General features: G+C 46.3%; 1 long non-coding RNA gene across 1 annotated transcript; it reads left to right on the top strand.

Annotated features, from left to right (window-relative positions):
• The first annotated feature begins 860 nt into the window (after window positions 1–860).
• On the top strand, window positions 861–18532 carry LOC129384139 (uncharacterized). Its single transcript, XR_008611937.2, has 6 exons — window positions 861–1584; window positions 3995–4228; window positions 7380–7550; window positions 8128–8248; window positions 9085–9331; window positions 18236–18532. It is a non-coding gene; the product is annotated as an uncharacterized lncRNA (long non-coding RNA).
• Window positions 18533–24449: the final 5917 nt, after the last annotated feature.

Here is a 24449-nt window from a genome sequence, read left to right as displayed (position 1 = left end):
TGTGGCAATTCAATGCATTCCCATTTTTGGGGCACTTCACCCACTTTCCGGGGGCCAAGCATCTATGTATATTTGTATCTATGTTTTTTACGTATGTTTGTATCTCACCGTTTTCCTGCATACCTGGGTCACTGGGTGGCCCGTGGACGAATGGGTAGTGCATTGGTCTCTGCTTAGGTAACACGGTTTAAAAACCAACCATCGGACCAACATAGGTCACTGAGTGTGTGGCAATGTGTACATACATCCCGCTCTTCAACCAACCTCTTTCGTGCCCACATGGGTCATACCGGATGCCGAACTGGGTAGGTACCACTGTTCAAAGATCTTACGACACCGATTTGGGGCACTGGGTATGTGCCACGCGGTCGGTGCTGCTCTTCAACGAGCGTCCTTGGTGCCGACTTGTGTAACTGGGAATGTGCCCCCTGCAATTATGAAATGCTGTGTTAAATTTCTCCCATGAATAGTGGAATTTGAATATGCGCCTCTGGGTGTGTGGCAAGTGAATCAACAATGCTCGGCGTTTGCCTTCACCGACGTGCCACGCTTCTCATCTGGGTGGCCACATGTAGACTTCTCGGCCTCCGAACACGTAGAAAGGTGCCGTGCGGCAGCTGCGCTCCTCTCGCGCTTCTTTCTGAACGTGCTGAACCGTTACCCAAGTTGGTGTCAAAGAGGTTCACTGAAGACCGGTACAGACTCTGTAGCATACATACCCAGTGCTTCAAGTCAACATGAGAGCACTTCCTCGAACAGCTGTACTAGCCCAGTCCCGCATCTACAGTGACCCATGTCGGTATGAAAGAGGGTTGAGGAGCAGGATGTATGTACACATTGCCAAGTACTCGGTGATCCAAGTTGGTCTGATGGTTGGTTTTGGACCCTGGTACGTCCGCACAGCATTCCTATGCGCTGCCCATTCAGCTGCAGACTGACTACCAGCGACCCAGGTGGGCGACAAAGCGGTTAGATACAAATATATATAGATAAATAAATACAGAGCTAGCCCCTGGAGAGTGCATGAAATAGTGCAAGAATGTGAATGCATTGAAAAATGCACTTCTGTCGCTGCGGTGTCATCGGCTGACACCCTGGCTCCCTCGCACACTATCTTCTATTGACAGCGCCATCTTCCCTCGGATTCCCGATATAAAGCCTCGACAAACCATCGCCATGCTCAGTGGGCTCGGCAGCATGTCAGTGATGGGCCATCCTAACCTACTTCACTTCTTCGCTACGCAGTTCTTGGTGCTGTCTTGGATTCTGAAGCTAACACCGTGCTTGGAACAACTTGCCTGGATTCCACTGCCTGGCGATGAGGACGCCCCGCATTGCCATGGCGAGCTGTGCCGGACCTACCTCTACGGAACATCGCAGTGCGCATCACAGATTACGCCACTTCTGTCGCTGCGGTGTCATCGGCTGACACCCTGGCTCCCTGGCACACTATCTTTGATTGACTGCGCCTTCTTCCCTCGGTTTCCCGATATAAAGCCTAGACAAACCATCGCCACGCTCAGTGGGCTCGGCGGCATGCCAGTGATGGGCCATCCTAACCGACTTCACTTCTTCGCTACGCAGGTAACAAATTGCTGTTGCCTTTTCGCTAAACGCACTGGTTACCGAACATTACTCGTGCTGCCGAGCCCACGGCACTCTCTTTGTATAGTATTTGACTGTGCTCGCATGCTATTGAAATTACTTTTGTTGGCAGGAGATATTGAGACTAATCCTGGACCTAGAAATGATCCAACTGTACTGTCAACTGTCTCAGTCCAGCAGCGGTCGACTGAGAGTAACTGGGCACTTTTCAAAACAGAAATGCTGCGTTTAATAGGTCTTTACATTCCAACTATCACGATAAATGAAAGAGCGCGTTCCCCCTGGTTCAACACTACTTTAAAGCGCTTAAACAATAAGAAAAAACGATTATTTCGTGTAGCCAAGTGCTCAGGTTTTTCTGCCTGGGAAAAATATAGGAAAGCTACTAAAGAATATAACTCATTAAAAGCACACACAAAACCTAATTTATTTTCTACTACCGTCCCAAACATGTTGCACTCTAACCCGCGGCGTTTTTGGAAAACGATAAAACCCGAAACTAATAGCTTTATTTCTCTATGTGATTTTTTTGGCTCACCCATTTCTGACTCAAATGTTCCTGATGCCTTGAACCTTGCATTTTCTTCAATGTTTACAAAAGAACCTGCCAATGAACTACCAGATTTACCATGTTTCGATTTTACACCAATGGAAGGTATTAATTTTAGGCCGGAAGGCATCGTTAAGGTAATAGATGGCCTGAAGTGCTCATCATCCTGTGGGAACGACGGCATTAATGCCAAAGTGTTAAAAAATACGAAGTATGTCTGTAGTTCGATCCTCTGCATCATCTTTAAGCAATCACTTGACACAGGCATTGTTCCAAGAGAATAGAAAACAGCGAAGGTCATTCCAGTCTTCAAGAAAGGTGATCGTTCTTTCCCAGGTAACTACCGCCCCATTTCACTCACCAGCGTATGCTCCAAAATCATGGAACATGTCATTTACTCTCATGTTGCTAACTTCCTAACTTCAGTAAAGTTCTTTCACCCTAATCAACATGGCTTCAGGAAAGATCACTCATGCGAAACGCAGTTAGCTTTATTTATTCATGATATGCATTTAAACCTCGACTCTAACATTCCAACTGACGCCCTGTTTTTAGATTTCGAAAAGGCTTTCGATAAGGTTCCACACTCTCGCCTTTTACTAAAATTATCACGCCTAAACATCCACCCACTTGTTCTTAACTGGATCCAGTGTTCTTTAACTAACCGAAAACAGTTTGTATATGCTAACAACCTTACATCTTCCGTTTCCTCCGTTCTATCTGGTGTACCTCAGGGCACTGCTCTTGGGCCACTCCTATTTTTAATTGACATTAATGACCTGCCATTCACTGTAACCTCTGCAATACGTCTTTTCGCTGATTATTGTGTCCTATATCGCCCTATCAATACCGTCGCAGACGTCTTTACTCTTCAGGAGGACCTCTTTCATATTCAAGACTGGTGTGCTACATGGCTCATGTCCCTAAACGTTAGTAAGACTGTGCATATTTCATTCCATCGTCGACCTAACTACATTCCCCCTGCCTACAAGATTAACAACTGCACTATATCTACTACTGATTCCTTCAAGTACTTAGGAATTCACCTATCCAAAGGTTTGTCTTGGACAAATCACGTAAGCCACATAATTAATTCAGCTAACAAAATTCTTGGTTATCTTCGCCGTAATCTATTCATGGCACAACCACCCGTGAAATCATTTGCCTATAAAACGCTTGTGCGACCAAAACTTGAATATGCATGTGCTATCTTTGACCCTGACCAAACTGATCTCACTAAAGCCCTTGAAAGCGTTCAAAACCGTGCTGCTAGATTTATTCTTTCAGATTGCTCATATCACACTAGCGTTTCATCACTAAAATCTAAACTAGACCTATCGCCTCTTGCCTCTCGTCGTCGCATCTCTCGCCTATGCCTCTATCACAGGTTTTTTTTATTCCATACCTCGTGACAGCCAGCTGGTCCAGCTGGCTCATCGTGTTCGTCGAACAGGCCATCCGAACTCCGTAATCCCACCACAAGCCCACACCACTACGTTCCTGCACTCATTCTTCATCCGAACTGCCCGAGACTGGAATGGCCTTCCCAGACAAACTGCACTCATCCGCGATACAGCACGCTTTAGATCTGCCATTGAGTGTTCCGACTCGTCTTTCTAATTTCCACATCATCAATCCCGCCTTTTACATGCCCACCCCTCATGTAATCTCCTTTTTGGACCCTTGAGGTATTAATAAAAAAAAATATAAAATATCAAGAATCACCCACCAACCATAACTGATTTCGCAATTTTAATGCTAATAGCATAAAACGCCAATCATTTCTAAACGATGCATGCACCGACAATGTTTCTAATACAAGTCAATTTTTCTCTTTAGTGCCCTTCCATGCAACAAGCTTGCTTCAGAAGCTTAAAGAAGAGGAGGCTCTGGTTCAGCAGCAACAAACATTTTCTGATCGTGAATCATACATTGAACACCCAAGACTGGCAAAGGTGCCGTGGCAGGAACAACTCGTAACACAAGCACGTTGTGACAGTTCGAAAATTCAGAGGAGAAATTATTTCGACGTCACCGCCATACTTTATGTCAAGATACGCTTGGTTCCAGCAGGTATGGATGATAATTAGCACTGTCTGAATATTCTGCGGTAAATATTAAGCAGAACACAGGCAGTTACTCCATATTCGGGAGAGGCGAGTGTGAAATCATAGTGTGTTCACCCTAATTTAGACCAACAGGATGGTTTATTGATGCTAGTAAGCATGGTGCAGTTAAAGTTAGAAGCACTTGTTGCTGCATTCATAGTTTGGTTCACACATATTGAGTCTTTCAGGCCCTCATATGCCGCAGCTGTTGTACCTCTGTGTTGTGTTCTGGTAGATCAGAAACTTCAGGCCGCTAAGTTAACATAAGCTAAAAGTACTACCGTGTTGTCTATTTCAGGTTAGAGCTACAACAAAGTGAGCGGTCAAATCTGTTTAAATGTGCTGTTTTGAAGTTATGTTCACCTTTAGCTCGTAATAAAGTGCCAATTACTAGATAGTGAAGGTTGGAGTCTCCGGTTTAACAGTTAAACCAAACTGGAATACCATTATTGTCAGTCCAATGCTGCAGACAACAGACAAGTTTAGTGTAGAGCTTAAGGTCCACTCCACCCAGTCCATTTGTTATAGCCAACAATCTGCACATAGCCAATTAGTGGGAGCGCTAGTGCACATGAGCATAACGTTGCTGCTTTAACTTTGTTACAAAGACAATTAAGCAAGTGTCCCAACATGGTTTTTGTCGTACGCCTAACCTGCCATGGTGGTGTAGTGGCTTTGGCATGTTGCTGCTCAGCCCAAGGGTGCAGCATAATATCCCAGCTACATTGGCTGCATTTCAGTCGGGGCAAACTGCAAAAACACCCGTGTACCGTGAATTGGGTGCACATTAAGGAAACCCAGGTGATCGAAATTATCCCAGAGCCCCCCATCACGGCATGCATCATAATCATATCGTGGTTTTGATACGGAGGACGGATGTTCCAAAACTAAGTTTCGTCATTTGTTTCACACGGAAATATTACTGCCAAAAAGCATACACCATTGCATCATGGTGTACCTTGCGCTATTTTTCCACATAGTCGCCACCGGCATTGAGACATCTGTCGTAGCATGCAATCAATTTGAAGAAACTACTCTTGTGAAACTCCGTGCCCTGCGATGCAAGGAATTGTCACACAGACTCTCCACCTCAGCATTGTTTTGGAAGCGACGGCTTGAGGGTGCGGCTTTCAATGCGGCGGACATGTGCCCATTCATACCGGATAATAGCACGCACTTCCATTTGTGACCACATTGTCAGTACACATCTGCCATCGCGATTTGTACTCGAATGACCTCAGGCACGCAGGTCTGCTGCTACTCTCTCTTCTTCGGCGCTCTGTGCATGCATCATTCCTCCTCTGCTGGTGCTCCTTCAGTCATTTAACTAGCAACAAGCATGGATTCTTATGGCAGTCGTTATTTTCACCTGGTCTACCATCTTCTCTCTAAAGAAGAAGAGGAAACTTACTTTTGAAACATCCTTCGTAATGGCCCAGAATTTAATGTTAAATGTGGTATGCCTAGGTGCAGAGGTTATCTCTCAAGAAATGCTTTCTCACAAGAATTTCGTGTCAGCTAGCTATAATAAAACAGGTAAAGCAATACCCTCCTCTCAGCTCAGCCGTGGCGTTCCCCTTCAGTATTTTCTGTGTGGCGATTGCTATGTCCTGCTTCCTTCACGCAGTGCACATGTCTTATTTACTTCCGGCTTACTTCAACGATATGTGTCCTCCTGCCTCTTTCCGATGCAGTTCTTTGTCCTTAAGCCTGGGCTACCTAGAGTCGATATTGAAGACTTGGCGTGGCGGGTAGAGGAAGAGCAGCACGAGCAGTATTCATTGACTTGCCCTACATGAAATGAAAAAAGCCGAACACCACCGCAGGTGTTTGCTGCTAGTTTATATGCGATGTACAAACTACAAAGTAGCTGTTTCCAATATTCAATTCTGATAATCGTCTGATAAGTTTTGTATAGTATATATATATATAATACATACGTTTCTGACTGTCTCTATATTATGCTTGTAATATTTTTTTGGCACTACAAGCGGAAAAAATAAGTGCTGCCATAGCTAAGCTAGAGTTGCCGCTAACTGGTGAATGTGGTGAAACAGGTTATTCATAATGCCTCATCTACTCTAGACTTAAAGGGACACTAAAACGAAACAATAAATCAGTTTAGACTAATGAAGCATTGTTTGAGAACCCTGCAGGCAGTCATTTAAAAAATATAGTTTGATTATTAGATGAGAAAATGAAGGTCCGAGTATCAGTATTTGAACTTCGCGCCCAAAACCCAGCGCCGGCACGTCAGCGTGATGTCAGGGATTCCAAAGTATGTTTTCGTATTTGGGCCACGTTGGCTGAATAAACGTTCCCGAAACTTGCCATGTTTAATATTTGGCTCCTTTAGAACACAATGTAGTCAATCTGTACCACTATATATAATTAGTAGGCCCTAGAAGATGCCATCAAAGTCCAACACGTCACAGCCCCCAGGTGGAAGAACTTATGTAGGCGTCGCCACCCGTATTTCGTTCTTGCGCTTTTTCTGGCTTACCAAACGTCTTATCGTTGTAAGAGTGGTGTTTATGGTGTTGTACAACGGTAATTTCCTGATGCAGAAGAAATCATTTTTCCCTTCAGTGTCCCTTTAACAACTATATACAAAAAAAGAAACAAAAACTGCATTGACAATTGAACCTCCAACTTTTTTGTGAGAGGCATAGACGGTAGCACTACAAAAAAGTCTAACTCAAGATGATGGCTTTCTGACATGTTGTGACACGTTGTTAAGCACGTTAAATTGCCTTCAACGCTTTGTTTTTGGATCTTGACTTGTTAGGATTCCTGCCAATGCAACCATTTTAGGCAAATTGTACACAAAGCTTGACTATCTGACCACTACAGTTGCCGCTGAAAGCACCATTCCTTTAGAAACCGCGGGTGATCGTTTAGCAACACTAACACACAAGGGTGAGCGCTAACTTGCAACTGCATCATATATTTCCACAGCACATTTATATAGCCACAGAACACACAAACTACGAAAGAGCACAGATGACAGAAGAAAACAAAAAGAATGAGCATAGTTGATGTCGACATTAATGTACAATGCTCACGTTTTCACCAGCGTGTGGTCACTGCAGTTTACTCCCTGCACACACTTGCAGTTCAAGATGAGGGAAATGCCGCGCTGGTACCGTTCGTGTTCAAGCCACCAAAGAAGACATCGCCGTTCCTATTTTCAAGTGAGAATGCTTCTGCAGCCCATCCATTGCTATTGCCGGGGCTATAGAAGCAATGCCAATTCTCAAGCAGAAGTGGGCCATTGGTTTGAAGAGGTGTGTAAGTCCACTGCATTTGTGTCGCTATTTTTAAGGGCACACACATCACTATGCATACGTATGGCATTGAAAATAAGCTTAATGAAGAGGCATGTCGCAAGCATTTCCGGTGATGTCACGTGCATAGCCAATCGGATCACTTGCTATAGTGTCATTTCTGCCATGTTGCATGGCACGGGAAGAGGCGGCTGAAAATTCTGGGTAGTAGCGCCGCTGCAATCGGCAGTGATGCACATTTTTGAAACCTTAAACTAAATTGCACACTTTGCAGGGCGCGCTTAATTCTGTCGCTTAGTGATCAGAAGGCCTTACAATGCTGACTCAGTACTTTTGCACACCTTTGTCGAAATCCTTCCAGGTTACTTACGCATAGCATGCAGGTGTGTACATTTGACTTCTTGGCCATTATGCAGCCTAGCTTACTGTGCATTGCTCACATGTCTGAAAGGCGTGCTTGTCAACAAGTTGAAGTCTGCGCATTTCTCCGCAGCCACCTGTTTGCTTGAAACGCGAGTCAAGCGTAAGCAATGCTTTGCTAAATCTGTCTAATCTGGTATCTAAATGCATGTTTCAGCTGTTCCTGTCCATGAAAAAAAAAATAATCTAGGCCCAATGCACATCATGAAATCTGTGTGAGGGGAAGACTAACGTGCTCGTACTACGCAACGTGATGTACACAGTGACCATCTCGAAACGTGAGTTGGTTTTGGCACAATAGAAGTACACCTACAGTTATGGCCTAATGGTTAGAGCAGGGGTTGCTATGCTGGGGGACCGATGTTCAATGCCACCGTCGGGCACGTAATTCAATTTTTTAGGCCTCAGCTACGTGGCAAAATAGCAGCACCCTGCAGCCACAATCGGGAAAGTCCCGTAGGGTTCACACAGAAAGCTTCACCTTAGAAGTGGCACAAGGTTTCGCCTCTAGAATTTTACAGAATGTATACTTAAAAGTATTGTAGGAAAGAAGAATGACCTGTGCCTAAATTTTGGTGCACGTGTGTGAGTGCTACACATTCGCCCGTATTCCAGCAAAATCGGCCTCAAGTTGCGAGTGACTCTTCAGTTCTGGGCAGGCAGGCATTTACTTTGCTTTGCGACCATTTGATCCATCCTTGCGCACGCTGGCCACTATTGTGTGCCAGTGCATAACACAGCAGTGATTGATGTCTAACTTTACATAAACTACAAGCCATACATGAGTCCGTTGAGGCAGCCTAAGCGTTTATCAAACATTACCAGAAAAATATTCCCCGAAACTGATTCCCCGAGCGCCATGAAACAGTTCATGGAGTCAGTGAAACTCCATTACTCTGTCAGAAGATACATGAAACTTCGTAATGACTCCCCTTTCAATATTCACCTGCACTGCATTTAAGGACACAGCTTAGACTCTTTCATTGCCATCGTAGATAACAACGCACACGACAACAGGAACAAGCACAACCAACACCTCTCATTAGCCATTTGTCAAAACGAGAAAAATTACACAAGAGCTCTCATTTCTTCTATGTGCCCATTCTTTCCCCAGCAACCTCACAAGGGCGGAGGAAGTGCCCCTGAGGTAAATCTGGGCTGTGGTCAACTTAATCGCTGCTGCCACGTGCAAGTGGAAGCGTTTCATCGAATACAATGCCACCTGTCTCAACTATACGGCACTGGCACAAGGCGCCAATGTGTACCACCTGCTGTGGACTTGCCAAAGCACATAACACTCCTGTGAGCCCTTGCTCCGGCTACCTAGAGTTGCCTCCACAGTGACTGGCATGCTGTCGTCAGTACGTAGACTCAATATTACTCTCACTACGAAATAGTACTTGACTTCGGCACAATGCAGGGTTGCATTCATTTATATAGGTATATTTATTGTTGTGCTTTAAGGCTGCCTACGAATAATTAGAAAAACCCAACAGTATGCACCTTTCCTTTCTTTAAGGCGAAGCTGAATTAGATGCTGAGCTGCCCTCTTGATTTTGAGGCAGTTCGTTATGCAAAATTTTTATAACAATGAATATCCCATGCACAATAAATAGACAGTTCAGTGGTTACAAAGGCACGCCCTCCTTCCGCCCCCAAACGGTAAAAACAATCCTTATGGGCCATTGTCCACATGCTTCCATTAATGAGTAGGTTGGCTCTCAGATTGGTTGTCTTTGAGCTTTATTTTCACTTCAGAATTTAGGTTTGTTGCTATTGCCCAGTCACTTCCAAAAATTTGTGGTCACTGCATATGGTTTCTTGCGCTTGTTAGAACACGTATTTTTTGTAATCAAAGAACTCGTAATTTAGAGTGTGTTCTCACACTATAGTATGTTTTCTTAGGGTAAAATTTTACATGGATTGTACAGCCAGCATTCATTAAAATCTTTAAATATCATTGTAAATGCAAGAAGTCAATGAAAATGCTATGAACATCAAGGCGCAGTGCAAGGTATGTGGTGTGATCAAGGACACACAGCAGTTTTTTACCACTTTCTCTTCGGTAACAATTGCAGCCTTTTATCAAGATGTATATAAAAATACATTCTGGGTATTTTTTTTAATTTGCCACGCTGTTCATTTGGGTTTGGTTTGGAAGAGTTGTGCACTTATCTGAAATCATATTGTTATTTGGAAGCATAGAGAACAGAAAGATGTATATACAATATATTTGCAAGGCGATCAAGTGCTCAATCGTATGGTTGAGAGCACACCCCAGATCAAAATTGTCTTGTTCATTAATTCTCCTTTTGAGAAATAACCGTGACATGACCCCCGGCTGCTGAAGCACCATCACGGTACTTGTTATGGTGTGGGTGAGCGGTAAGGGTTAAGGCGAGATGCATGAACGTCTGTAGGTGGCGAAACGGAGGGAGAGAAAGATTCGAGCGGCCAAATCTTGTAAGTGAAATCTATTACACGTCCTAATAAGAGACGCTAAGGTCCACAGTACCAGGAAATGAATTTTTCAGAGCGCAACACGCCGAGTCGGAGTCCATAGAAGCACAAGGGCACCCAGAGCACAGATAATGTTGCGATGACCGGAGTCATAGCTGTATCCGGTGACAGTGCGATATAGTGAGGCGATGACGAGCAATCTGGCATGCCTCGTCAGCTCTGCAAATAGCATCGCAGGTCTACCCAGTGGGCAAATGGATGGTAGCGGGGATGATAGCGCCTAAAGGTAACATTAGGTCTTAGCCAAACAGAAGATAAAAGAGCAAAAAACCAGCGGTATCATGACGGGAGGAATTGTAGGCGAATGTAATGAAAGGCAATGCAACGTTCCAGTCTTGATGCTCAGAAGAGACATACATGGAAAGCATGTCAGTTAGGGCCCGGTTGAAGCATTCAGTCAAGCCGTTGATTTACGGGTGGTGTGTGGTGCCGTAGTAGCGAAGCAAGTCATCGATAACACTAGCAAAAAAATAGCTTCCACGGTCGGTGATGAGTTGACAAGGAGCTCCTTGATGTAAGATGACATCATGGAGCAGGAAATCAGCGACGTCCACAGCACAACTGGCAGGAAGAACGCATGTAAATGCGTATCGGGTGGTGCGGCCCGTAGGAACAGCAATCCATTTGTTACCAAGAGTAGAGGCTGGGAAAGAACCTAGGAAGATAAGAGAGAGGAACAACTTTACTGGTCCATTATGAAATGAAACGCGTTAAGCGTCTGATGGGGTGGCTCCCTCTTCGCGGGCTCCATATACTTCCAGGGCCGCCTGGCCCCTGTGGATCAGTCGGATCTGGTCTTCCAGGGCGGGGCTGGACAGCATGATCTCCCATCGCTCGTAAAGGGTGGGGATAGTAGGGGGGTTAGTAATGGGTATAGGTGGACGGGTGGTCTATGGAAAAATTGCGCTCTCCTATGACATGCCGAAGGGTGCCTAATGCATTGCAGTGAGGACGTGTTCTTGTATCTCTGGGTATATTTTGTTCTGGAGGCAGGGGTGGGGAAAGGATCCTGCCTGGATTTGCCTGTATATTGTTTGTTCGGCTCTGGTCAAGGAGTGGTGGGGGTGAGGTAATGTCTTCCTGCCGTCCCTGTAATATTTGACTAAATCTCTGTAATTTGTGATGGGTTGCCATCCCCTTGCCTCCTCCTCGTTGGCCCGCGAGTTTAGCGCTCGAGCCAGTTGATGAGCATATTCATTGCCCTCAACTGATGAGTGAGCCGGGACCCAAACTAATTCGATTGCTTGTTCAGGAGGCGTAGCTTTACCAAGGATTTTTAGTGCCACAAGGGACACCCAGCCAGATCTGTAGTTCTTGTACGCAGCTTGTGAGTCCGTGACGATCTTGGTGACGTTAGGTTGCAGGAGTGCGAGAGCTATCGCTGCTTCTTCTGCTTCCTTACGAAGACGGAGTGTAGATTGATGCGCAGGTGACCAGCTTTTCTAGTCCGGTGACCACGACTGTTGCCCTCGTGGAGCGTTTCGATACAGAGGCGTCTGTATATAGAACAGTGTCGTCTTCCTCCAGGGTCCTGGAGATGGCTCTTGCCCGGGCGTCGCGTCGTCCGGCATGCCTTGTGGGGTTCATGTTGCGTGGTAGTGGTTTGCATTCCAGCTTCTCACTTAACTTTTCGGGTAATTGGTCGTGGCGGGTGTATTGCGATTCTTGCCATCCTAGCTTGCGGAGGACGCTTCTGCCCGTCTTGGTCTGGCTAAGGCGTACCCTTTGATTGGATAGGTGGGCTTCTACGAGCTCGGCTACTATGTTGTGGACTCCCATTTGAAGTAATTTTGTCGTGGATGAATTTATGGGAATACCCAGGGCCTGCTTCGTGGCTTTCCTGATTATTGCGTCAAGTTGTAAGACGTCCTTTTTGAGGAGCTGCAGGTACGGCGCTGCGTAGACGATTCGTGAGATAACAAAGGCCTCAACGAGGCGCAAGGTGTCCGATTCCTTCAGACCCCTCCGCCTGTTGGCCACTCGTCTGATCATATTCAAGATTTGTGCTGACGTGAGCTTGATTTTTGTAATCATGGTTGTTGCCTTGCCGTCCGCCTGGATCAGGAAGCCCAGGATCCTGAGTTGAGGTACCGGGAGGATCCGGTTCCCTTCCAAAGTGATTTCTACGTTTTCTGCTTGTTTCCTTCATGCACGTGGTCTGACAATGGTCAGCTCCGATTTTTGAGGCGAACAGCAAAGGCCACATGTCTTCACATAGCTGTTGATCGTGTCAGCCGCTTTTTGGAGCGTCTTTTCCATCCAGCCATCCGACCCTGCACTCGCCGTCCAGAGGGTGATGCCGTCGGCATATAATGCGTGGTCCAAACCATCCATTGATTCGAGAAGCTTGGGCAACGGCAGGAGAGCCATGTTAAATAGGAGGGTGGAAAGTACCGAACCTTGCGGCGTTCCTCTATCCCCCAGGGAGATCGGTTGGGATGTGTCCTCTCCTATTCTGAACCTTGCCGTTCGGTTACGAAGAAAGTCTCGGATGTAATTGTAAGTTTTCACTCCACAACCCGTGTTGCGCAGGCTGCGGAGGACACTTTCATGTGTGACGTTATCAAAGGCACCTGTGAGGTCTAGCGCTAGTATCGGTCGCGGCGCCTGCTTCGTTGCTCGTTTAATTACCAGTTCGTTGAGTTGTACGAGAACATCCTGGGTGCCCAAGTGTTGCCTAAAGCCATACATTGTCTCTGGAATCTGATCGGTGGCATCAAGATGTCGCTGCAACCTCTTAAGTACCATACGTTCCATGACCTTCCCCACGCAGGACGTGAGGGATATCGGTTGTCGATGTGAGGTGTCTTCCCAGGCTTGGGTATGAAGCGGACTTCTGCCTCTTTCCATTCGCGTGGAAGTTCGCCAGACTCCCAGACCCGGTTCATATACTCGAGCAGCTGTCTGCGGGCCTTGTGCTCGAGGTTGTTAAGTAACTTGTAGGTAATGGTATCGGGTGCCGGCGCGCTGCCCCTGTTGCTCTCGGAGATTGCCGAGATCAACTCGGTGTCAGTGAATGGCTTGTCTAACGCTTCATTGGTAGGTCCTGCGTAGTCGGGAGGTGCGATATCACCCTACTCCATTTTCAGGTACTTGGCCTTCAGGTCGTTGATGAGTTTGTCGGCCCCCCCAGTATAGTTGTTGAGGGTGCGCGTGAGGCTTCGATTTGTGGCGCTCTTGCTGCCGAGAGGATCGATCAGGTGACGAAGGAGGCACCACGTCTTCCTGGTAGAAAGGGTGCCCTGCAGTCCATCACACACGCTCAGCCAGTTCTCTCTGCACAGCTTGGACGCGTATTCAGCGGCTTGCTTGTTGAGATCATGGATGCGTTTGCGAAGTTTCTTGTGTCGTTGTTTCTTCGAGCGTCTGGTGAGACTGTGTCGTGCTTCCCAAAGGTGGGCAAGCTCGGAAGAAGGTGTCAGATAGGATGTCAAGGGGCTGAAGGAAGCCAGCAGGAGGCATAGGTGGTTTCTTTTGGCGTTGGCAGGGTTCACAAGCAGTGATGTAGTGACAAACGGAGTGGTAACGACCGGGCCAAAAGAAGCGATGCCGAACATGGTCGTAGGTCCAGGAAACTGCAAGGGGACCAGCGGTCAGGGCGTCATGGAGCTGGTCGATGACACCAAGTGCAGATACGTAAGAATGACAAGCAACAGTTAGCGTCTGTCCGGTGTGGCGGTATAACGTACCATATTTCAGCACAAAGAGGCGAAGGGACGGCTTGGGTGCCACAGAATCCAGCTTCTGAATAAGCTCACATAAGGTGCGACAATGGTGCTGTTCATCACAGATTTGGCTTAAAGAGAAGAGCAAGAGTACACATGCAGGGACATCATTAGAGGCTTCAGGCGGATCTATGGGATTGCGGGACAGTCAGTCAGCGTCCCGCTGCAATCGGCTAGACTTCTAAGAAACAGAGTAGGTTATGAAGATTTTGGAGCTGCATTGCCCAGCAACCAAGACGCCCAGTGGGATGCTTCAAGTACGAAAGCCAGCAAGGTGCATGGTGATCGATAGTGACTTTGAACTGCCGGTCATATAAGTAGTGGCGCAATTAGCCCACTGCCCAAACGAGAACAAGACACTCCAGTTCCATGATGGAGTAGTTCTGTTTGGCTCGGGAAAGGAAGTGGCTGGCATAGACGATAACACAACCATGCCCATTGTGATGCTGGACCAAAAAAGCACCAATTCCGAAATGGCACTTCGATTCAGGCTGGCTTTGCAAAACACAGAAAGGATAGACGAAAGCCAGTCGAGATGCATTTCAAATGTCGGTGGGTGAAATCACAATTATGTCATCATGATAACACAGGCAAATGGACCATTTAAAACCGCATAAGGGGTTGTCTCTGATGTGTTTTAAGGTGGCTGGGGTGTTGCACAAGCCGAAAGGCATGACCTTAAAAAGATGAAGGCTATCAGGGATAGCAAAAGCGGTCTTCTCACGGTCCGTGTCATCAGCAGCGATCAACCAGTAAGTACCCTAACCGCAGGTCGATTGAAGAAAAATATTTGGCACCATAAAGGCAATCTAATGCGTCTTCTATGCATGGTAGCAGGTACACGTCTTTTTGTTTGTGATCTTGTTAGGTTACCGGTAACCGATGAAAAATATCCAACTGTTGTCTTTCTTTCTAACAAGGATCACAGGAGAAGCCCAAGGGCTTCAGGACGGCTCGACTATATCTTTGGCGAGCATGTTATTGACTTCCTTTTGAATGATGTGGTGCTCGGTATGGCTGTCGCTGGATTAGATGGGCATTGCCAGTATTTATGTGGTGCTTGACACTGCAGGTTTGACGTCAACTAAGGGAGGATCACAAAGGTCAAAAATATCCCGATAACAGGACAGGAAGCGAAGAGATCGTCAGCTTGATGGAGCGAAATATCTGGAGCAATCATTTTGTTCAGGTCGGTAGGAGACAGGTCATTTGAACAAAACGAGATATAGGCGGTGTATGAGCAAGCAACATCAGGTGGAGACAAGGCTGAGATGACGTGGGCCATGCCCTGCCATGACAAGAATGCCATGCCTTGTGCGAGCACTTGTGAGCCCAAGCTGAAATTCACCACCGGAAAACAAGTAACATTGTCCCGTAGAGTTATAACAGTACGTGGAAAACCAACACTGTGCATCAAGAGAACAGTAGTGATGGGAGCGATCACATACAGTCAACTCTTGATGCCAACAATCCCGCGGGATCACGAAAATCGTTTCTTATTCTGAAAGGTTGTTATAGTGAAAGCCTCAAAATTAACCATGCCGCCCATTGACCCATCAGTTCATAAGTTGGAGAACCATACCATTTCAGTTATCCATGCAAATGTTGCTGTTGGCCCTCGGTCCGCGCTGTTACTATTTTGCATAGATTCCATTGCCACGCACCACAGAAGCACCGTATAGTAAGATTTATGGGCTCAAAGCAGATGCTGAGAGAACTACTGACAAAAAGGAAGCTCCATGTCACTTCCAAAGCGCAATGTTTCCTATTTGATGTCACGTTTTGCCATGGACACCGGAACTGTCTTACTCGAGGTGGATGCCTGAACTATTCTAAAGCACAAGTGAGCGTAAATGACACCTTCCGGAAAGTGCAAAGTGCAACTGTGTGGCATCCTCGCGAGTACAGAGGTTACATTTCTCCACGTGCATTGCTAGTGTGGCCGCAGACAGAAGTACAAAAGAAAGTGGCATGCATAGAAAGAAGGGTGTAAGAATTTGCTTAAAAGAAGGAAGAGACGCACCTCCATTGCTAGGCGACAGTTGCCTGGGTGGAGCATGCGCTCACAAAACCCGATGTGTCATTGCCTCCGGAATAAATATTTAAAAAAAATTATCTTCTGCATTTTTTTTATTGAGCGCCATCACAGGTTTTCTGAACCCTACTGCCATGGCGGCCGCTTTATGCGCCTTGTCTTCTAGCCTGCTGTTTTGGCTGCCATGACAGATACACGGAAATTGACGAATCCCCAGATTTCAGAATATTAGTTCGCAGTACTAAGGCTTTGTTAACATTATACGGAAACTAAATAACAATCAATATTCTGAAAAGTTCGGTATTCTGATGTTCGTAGTACTCAAATATTTTTATATTGAGACCATATGAAGTCAGCTGGGGATTTCTGAAACGTTTGTTAATGTGGTGTTCATAGTAGCGACATTTCGCTGTTGTCACCGTCGGGCACTGGTGGAGAGGACGTACCAGCAACACAAGTCACGGCTCGTGGCGGCAAACGGATGAGCGCAGCAAAAAACACAGGCGACTCTTGATTGGTCCAGGTTGATCAATTACATTCGGTAGGTAAAGTTGTACAGTACCAGCAGAATAGTTGATGAGGGTGGAGTAGGCGGATAAAAAGTCAAGAGTGAGGAGGACGGTGAACAAAACAGAAATTTCGCGCTCGGCGACACTGACACGTGCTGCACAGAGGCCAGCTATGGGAGACGTATCGCTGTCTGGCACACATAGCAGCGGTCGCAGCGGTCAGGACTTTCTTCAGCTGCTGATGGAAGTGAGCGCTCATAACGGAAATATTGGCGTCAGTGTTGATCAAAACTGTAACACGTAGGCCATCCACTTTAATGTCCATCTGGTTCTGATTGATAGGGAGCGTCAAAAGAGGGATTCGAGCGCAGGTTGTAATAGCAGGGTCACCTACAGGAGCTGCAGCCGCCAGTTTCTTGAAAGAAAACGGTGGGAGTAGGATGGGGATCGGGATGGGGATGAGGAGTGGTGTGGTGGAGGTGAACAAGAAGGGTGGCGTCATGGTGAAGTTAAGCAGCTCTACAAGGTGGCGTTCGTAGTGTTGTCGGCAGATGTTGCAGGGTCAGCTTGGGTTAGTACCTGGTGCCAACTTCGGGGCAGATAGCGGAAGCCTCAGAAGCTTCTCCGAGTAAGCGAGGGCCAACAATTTTGGCAATACCATGAATTGTGTCCAACACGCCCACATCGAAAGCAAATTGACTTGTTGTTATGCATCCTTCACGCATTCGGATTGCGATAATTCGCAGTGGGACAACGGCGTTGGAGAGAGCTAAAGGTGGCTGAAGGATAAATGACAGGGCGGTTCACAGGGCAGACGGTTTGAAGGCCCACAACTGCCAGTTCTTGATGAACAATGGATTGTATAAGGGATATGGTCGGTTGGGGATCACTGGGCTCCCTAACCATTAAATGTGCAGGCGATGCGGCTTCACTTTCACATCGAACGATTTGGGTGATAGTTTCTGATGTTGAAGGCTGAGTCGCCGTGTGAAGGTCCTTACACTATGATGTCGCTGTCGTGTTTGGAAGACGCGCAAAGTGGTGGGCGATATGTCGGCTTTTAGCATCTTTGAATCGTCGGCATTCAGTAATAATCTCATTGACTGTTGAAGAGTTTTTCAACACAATCAGGTTAAACGCATAGTCCGAGATCCCTTTCAATATGTGCACAACCTTATTGGTTTCCGTCACCTTGGCTTAAGCTTTTCGGCAAAAGGCCAGTAAATCCTGAATGTACGTCAGGTACGACTCGGTAGACGTCTGTACACATGAGTCGAGTTCTTTCTTGGTGGCATGCTGGCAGCCAGTAGATTGGCCAGACAACTTGCGAAGTTTTGTCTTACAAACGCTCCAGCTTGTGAGCTCCTCTTTGGTGCTACCGAACCAGGCCTTCGCAGTTACCTTTAGTTAAAATATGATGCTCGGCAGCATCAATGTTGGTTTCCGCCTGCAATGTGCGCTTATGCATTCATACAGTGGAATCCAGTCATCAACGTTGTCGCCATCAGTACCGGAAAATTTGCCAGGGCCACGTGGTGGAGCCAGGATGACGAATGGCATAGCAGCCGCCTCGGACGCAGTTTCGTCGCCGGTAGACATGCTTAGAATGGCGACTAGGCAGCTGCTGCAGATCTTCATGTTGCACTAGGCCCCAGCACCTACACCAAGATTTGCGTGGTGACCTACAGGTCTTCAAGACTGGGACAGCTTCCATGTTAAGCCGGATGGACAAGTACCATATTTGCATAATTATAACATGCACATTTTTTTAAAATAAAAGGTGCTTCCAAATTTGCATGCGCATTACAATTGTAACTAATTCTGGTCAAAATCAAAACGAAGCCAATTATAAAAAAATAACCTCATTGCAAGTAGCTAGCCATACTGCCATCGAATGGGTCATCTAAAGAAAGCGACAAATCCATGGTGCATGGAATGCCCTCCTGTGAACGATGGTTGTGCGAGCCTTCAAGAAGTGTGGCATTTCTAATGCAATAACTGGAACTGAAGATGACCTTCTGTGGATACTAGAGAGCGTAAAGGAGGTGTCGCACACTGATAGTGACTATTTGCTAAGATTCAGCTGTGTGCATGTCTGTGTGCCTTTGTATGTTCTATAATATCATTTCAATGTATGTAGTAAGCATTGACTCAGGAATCCTTACTTGAAGTGCACGATAGAATTGGCACCAAGTTACTTTTTTGGGATATTTGGGTGGTATTGTAACTGCGCGTTAGAATTGGTGGCGCAGCAGAATGGTGCAAATATGGTACTAGCTTTTTGGAAAGAAACTGGTTACCTCCCCATGCTTGCAGCTGTGGCTCAGCACTTGCATTGTCTTAAACTGATAACTAGATTGTGGAGTCGAGTTTGTTAACGTAGGCCACATTTTGTTGCAGAACAAGAGAAATGCCTTGTACTGACAGGACACCACAGCACAGGACAAAATGTATATGCTTCAACACGAAAAGTCGCTAGCGTTCGCATGTTGATTTAGCATCTCTGAGTACAACATCAGGCGCATTGAGAAGTATGTGGTGTTGGAATCACATTTTAAGGTCATGGAAAGGTGAGCATGTTATTTCTGCACAAGGACAGCATAGTAAAGCCTGCACTGTTGTTCAGCCTGTACTGGAATGAAGACCGAATTGTCCATGAATCTGGGCAATTCTTCTGTGTAAAGCACAGGCAGATCTCCAGTGATGAGGGCCTTGTCAGTACATGGTACAAAACTGTGCCGAGATTCCGAAGGGATTCCTTGGCCAGTGGCTTTTGAAGGAATGCAGGATTGCATAAAACTTGTTGGAAATTGTACATTGAAGGACAGTCGAAATGTAAAGCTGTATTGCAGAACTTTCGCTGACGAAAGCTGCAGACAAAAGTGTACAGGTATGAATGGTTCATCTCCTGATATGTGACCGACATCCAGGTGAAATTGATGTTTTAATTTCTTCAATCAGTTCATTCTTGAAAAGCCACACAAAACAAAGTAGTACCGTGGAACCCCGACTATACGACTTTGTCAGGACCGCAAAAACGCGTTGTAAAATGCGGGCTTCGTAAAATCCGAACATAAATTATGCCTACAAGAATACTACTTATTTCGCGCTACGAATTTACGAGAAACTTCAACGTAAACTACTAACCTACTCTGCAGGGCTTGGAAACCCAAATTACCAAAAAAGTAAATGCAATAAGAATTAATGCTGCAGCACAGGTACCAATCATGCTTTATTCAAACGAATTTTTGTGGCACTCCACTGCCGCGATTCCCGCCAGCCGGCGTGAAATTACAAAAAAAGTCGGTAAGTATCTTTTGAACCTTGTTTGATCCGTGAACCAAGAGCTTTCGCTCGAGTTGGGAAACGTCCAAAACGAGGTCCTCTACGGCATCGCGTGAACAGATGAAGTTCCGGATGCCGTCTATGGGCCATTGCACCTCGGCGAACATGGTAGGCACAGGCACGGCATCTATGGCGTCGTCTTCGTCCAATGTCGCAGCGGTGGCGGCACTAGGCAAAGCCTCCTCGATGGCGTCATCCAGCGACACTTCGCCGCAGATTGCAACATTTTCGTCGGCCTCCACGTACTCAGTGAGAGTCGTCGTGAGGTTTAAACCCTCGAAACTGTCGTCGGCGAAGCCTGCATCGGCCTCGAGCGGCATCGAGGTTGTTGCGTCCCGGGCAGAGGAGGCAATCTCTCATTTAAAGCCACAGTGCTTGAATGAGTTAGCGATTGTGCTTCGCGACACTGCATTCCATGAACTGGCAATAAAATGCATGAGGTCGACCACAGTGACCTTTCTTTCCGACTTGCTGCGCGCCATAGCTGCCAGCCGACACTGCACTAACCGCTTCTGGTACCCTTGCTTGAAACACTTAATGATGCCGGCATCCTGTGGCTGCAGCTGGCTTGTGCAGTTGGGCGGAAACAAAGCAACCTTTATGTCCCTCAGCCTGGACGTACCGGGTGGGTGGCACGGTGCGTCATCCACAAAAAGCAATAGTTTCCTCGCCTTAGCACCCATTTTGTTATCCAGCTGCTGCAAAAAATTGCTGAAGAGCGAAGACGTCATCCACCCCTTTTTCTTGAAGTTGTAGCTGCACGGCAGCGTCTTCAAATTCTTAAAGCACCGTGGCTTTGCATACTTTCCAACAACGAGCACGGGCAGCCTCTCAGAACCATCCTCGTTAGCACAGAATAGTGCCGTCACACGCTCTTTACTACGCTTGCTACCATGACAGCTGTCACCCTTAAACGCAAAGGTTTACTCGGGCTGCATATGATCAAAAATACCGCTCTCATTGGCATTGAAAGCGTCGCAGGGCTTGTATGCAGCAATCATCTCCGGCAGCGACTCCATCCACTCGTTCACCGTCGAAACGTCCATGGAAGCGCTTTCTCCACAGGAGCGGCTGTACACAATCCTGTTCCGTTTTTTAAAGCGATCCAGCCACTCGTTGGATGCCTGAAAGTGATCGATGCCCAGACGCAATGCCATAAGGTCCGCTCAGCCTTTTCTTTTAGAATGGTGCCGTCAACGTTGATCGCAGAGCCCCGTGCTTGATGGAGCCACTTAACGGTAACTTTTTGCAACTTCTCATGCTTTCTTTTTCCGCTTGAGCCCGAACTTGTTGGCATTCTGCGATATCACCGCTTTGTTTGCCAGGATCGTCTTAAGCGAAGATTCGGGCATCTTAAGGTCCCGGACAATGCTGGCTTTCGTGGCTCCATGCCGCTTTTCCGCTTCCTCGATAATATTCAGCTTATCGCCGAGCGACAGAACTGTCCGCTTTCGGGACAACGTGCGTGGCCTAGCTCCACACAACTCAAGACCTCCGCTGAACACTGGTCGCTAGGATTACGACAAAAATACGTGCGATAAACGTAGGCCTCTCCGCGCTACCTTGTAGGCGATCTGCTGCTGGGAAACTGGAAGGAGAGAAATGCTTCCGCAACGTGACGAGAGGCGACGCCGCCGAGAAGAGATGGATTGTGGAGAAGAAAAGGAGCTATTCAGCACAGCGGGCGTTATGGGCAGCTGCTCGTCGGGGGAAGAGAAACGTTCTCCAACGCGATGAGAGGCGACACCACCGAGAAGAGAAGGAGAAAGTGATTGTGGAGAAGAAAATGCGCTATTTCCGCACAGCGGGCGTCGCGGGCGACTGCTGGTGGGGGGGAGAGAAATGACCGATGAGATGAGGCAGGGAAGAAATCTGCGCCGGAACGAACCGGTCGAGCGGTGTCAAGCGCTCTTCATGCAAAAAGACGGACAAGGAAACAGACACGCGGCACTTTTCTTTCATGCGTCGTTCCATGCCGCGCTGCGTGAGGGTGGTTGTATAACGCTGGTCAGGCGTAAGATTGCGTCGGATAACCAAGGTTCTTAATGCGTTACTTCTGTGGGGACTTTGCCAGGACTGCGCTAATCCGTCGTAACACCCGGGTCGTTGCAAAACCGGGCGACGTATAACCGGTGTTCCACCGTACAAGGTAAAGAAGAAAAATTGGTCACGTGCATCAACAACAAATTAGCTTTTACTTTGCACCCTTTCCAGATCAAATTGATACCCAGTTCACTTCTCTTATTCAATGAACAATACCATAGTATTCGGCTATAAGATGTTTCCACTATTAATGTGGAGAATGTATCGTGCAAACATTTCATGAGTGGGTAAAGATCAAATAAAGTGTTTTGCACTAGTATACTCTTGCTGAAAATCTGGCATTGCACTGACATTAATTTGACTGGTACACTTCCAATGATTGATCATCAACTGTGTATATGCTAATCATTTTTGATATATGCTGTACTCATTTCTTGAAAATGCGTATTGCTATCCGTAACGTAGCGAAGTGCAATACACCTTTACAGAGCACTGAAAGTGAGATGTAGCGATGACTGTCACACAGAAAAAGAAGAAAAATACATTAGCACTACAAAAAAAGAAACCCTGTAAGATGCAATACATTATTTTGGAAAAAGTATGTCATTTGTGTTTCAGCAAAGTATGTATGACTCCTTTTAATCCTACCACTAAATTAGAGAGTAAAATTACTAAGAGCTAGAAAACAAACAAACCTACGATAGTGTGTTTTGGCACATTTGAATGCTTATGTTCTGAGGGAGACCTCGTGTGAAACAGCAGATCACACAAAAAGGTATTGGATGTATCAAGCAGTTTGAAATTGCAAAGCTCATGTATAATGAACTTTTCAGTAAAGTTCATGCAAATTTATTCCTCTTCAAGCAAAAGCAAACTGGAGAAGTGTGGGTTGCAGCCTCCGATGCCTGCAGAATGGCACAACCAGTTAAACGTGTGCCAGTTGATGGTTTAAACTAGCCCTTGTATTCAAAAGTTCAAGAGACGTGTAGTGCTGAGCATAGATACAAATGCGGTATCTATGATACAAGTACAAATCTAAGATATAAATACAAATCAAGCCTGCCTCACGCCTTTTCTTGTTTACAAGGGATCTAGCGACCAGAAAACAACATATTATTGCAGTTTGGAGATGTAATGAATATGGTGCCAAAAGATCGCGAGTTCCTGGAAGATATTAATAGGTAAAAAGAAATATAGGTTTATTGGGTCATTTTTGCCGTTCTTGATTGCGAACATTGCCACCAAGAAATCATATAAAACGGGATCATATCAAAGAAGTTCTTCCGTATACAGTTGTAGAAAAGCTTTGTAGGAAACAATGTTTAGATCATTCATAAAAAGAAAAAGGTTTCTAGGCATATCGTGGCATGCAATGGCGTTCTGTGTCTAGCCCATATGACTTTTTTATGCCTCCCAATGATAATGACTGACTGGCGTGTCAGGCTACCGCCATATGTTCGATGATGCTGCTCGCACATGAAAGCAGGAAAACGTCAAGTGGAGTGCTGGTCAAGACAAACGAATGCTTTTTTATGCTTGAACAGCCTATAATGTCAGCTATTCAAGATGAATCAAACTTATACTTACATAGTGAGTCAGCATTAATAATGCTGTATACATTATGCAAAAAAGGTGTGCCTCAAATTCTAAATGCTGTTGCAGCAACAGCCCTATCGTGCAGGGTGTTCCTTGTATGAGGTGTGTTCAGAAAGAAACCAAACTTCTAAAATAGCATGCCAATTATCAGAGGGACCGTGCTGCGACTACTGAGCACACATAGCGGTAGGTTTAGACAACGAACTGCCATTTGCCACATTTCACTCTGACCGTTAGTTGGCGAGCTACAGCTGCTGAAGTGAGCATGTCCACAATCTGTTCGTCGGATTAGTGCCAAAGTGACAGCGAAAGACCTTGAAGAAGAATGTGTGTTTGCGAGCTTTTGCTACGAACTTGGCAGAACTATCACAGAGACATTTCGATTGCTTATCCAGGCGCATGGGGAGCACTGTGTGGGTCACACGCCGTGCTAGGAGTGGTTTAAGCGTTTTGAACATCGCGTAATGTTTGTCAATGACGATTCCAAGCCTAGACAACCTTCCGCCTCAACAGATTATGACCATGCCAAGACAGTTCGTGCTGTGATTCAGGGAAATCGCCATTGAACTGTTCAAGAAGTTGCTGTAAAAGTGGGCATCAGTGTAGGATCATGCCATCAAATTTTGAGTGACAAACTCGGGATGTGTTGTGTCAACGCTAAATTCATGCCACATTTGTTGACTGACGATCTCAGACAGAGCCATGT

The sequence above is a fragment of the Dermacentor andersoni genome, chromosome 9 (genome assembly GCF_023375885.2).
Source record: "Dermacentor andersoni chromosome 9, qqDerAnde1_hic_scaffold, whole genome shotgun sequence".
NCBI classification, from domain to species: domain Eukaryota; kingdom Metazoa; phylum Arthropoda; class Arachnida; order Ixodida; family Ixodidae; genus Dermacentor; species Dermacentor andersoni.
The sequence above is the reverse complement of the archived record's forward strand: the minus strand, read 5'-3'. Positions and strand labels throughout refer to the sequence as shown.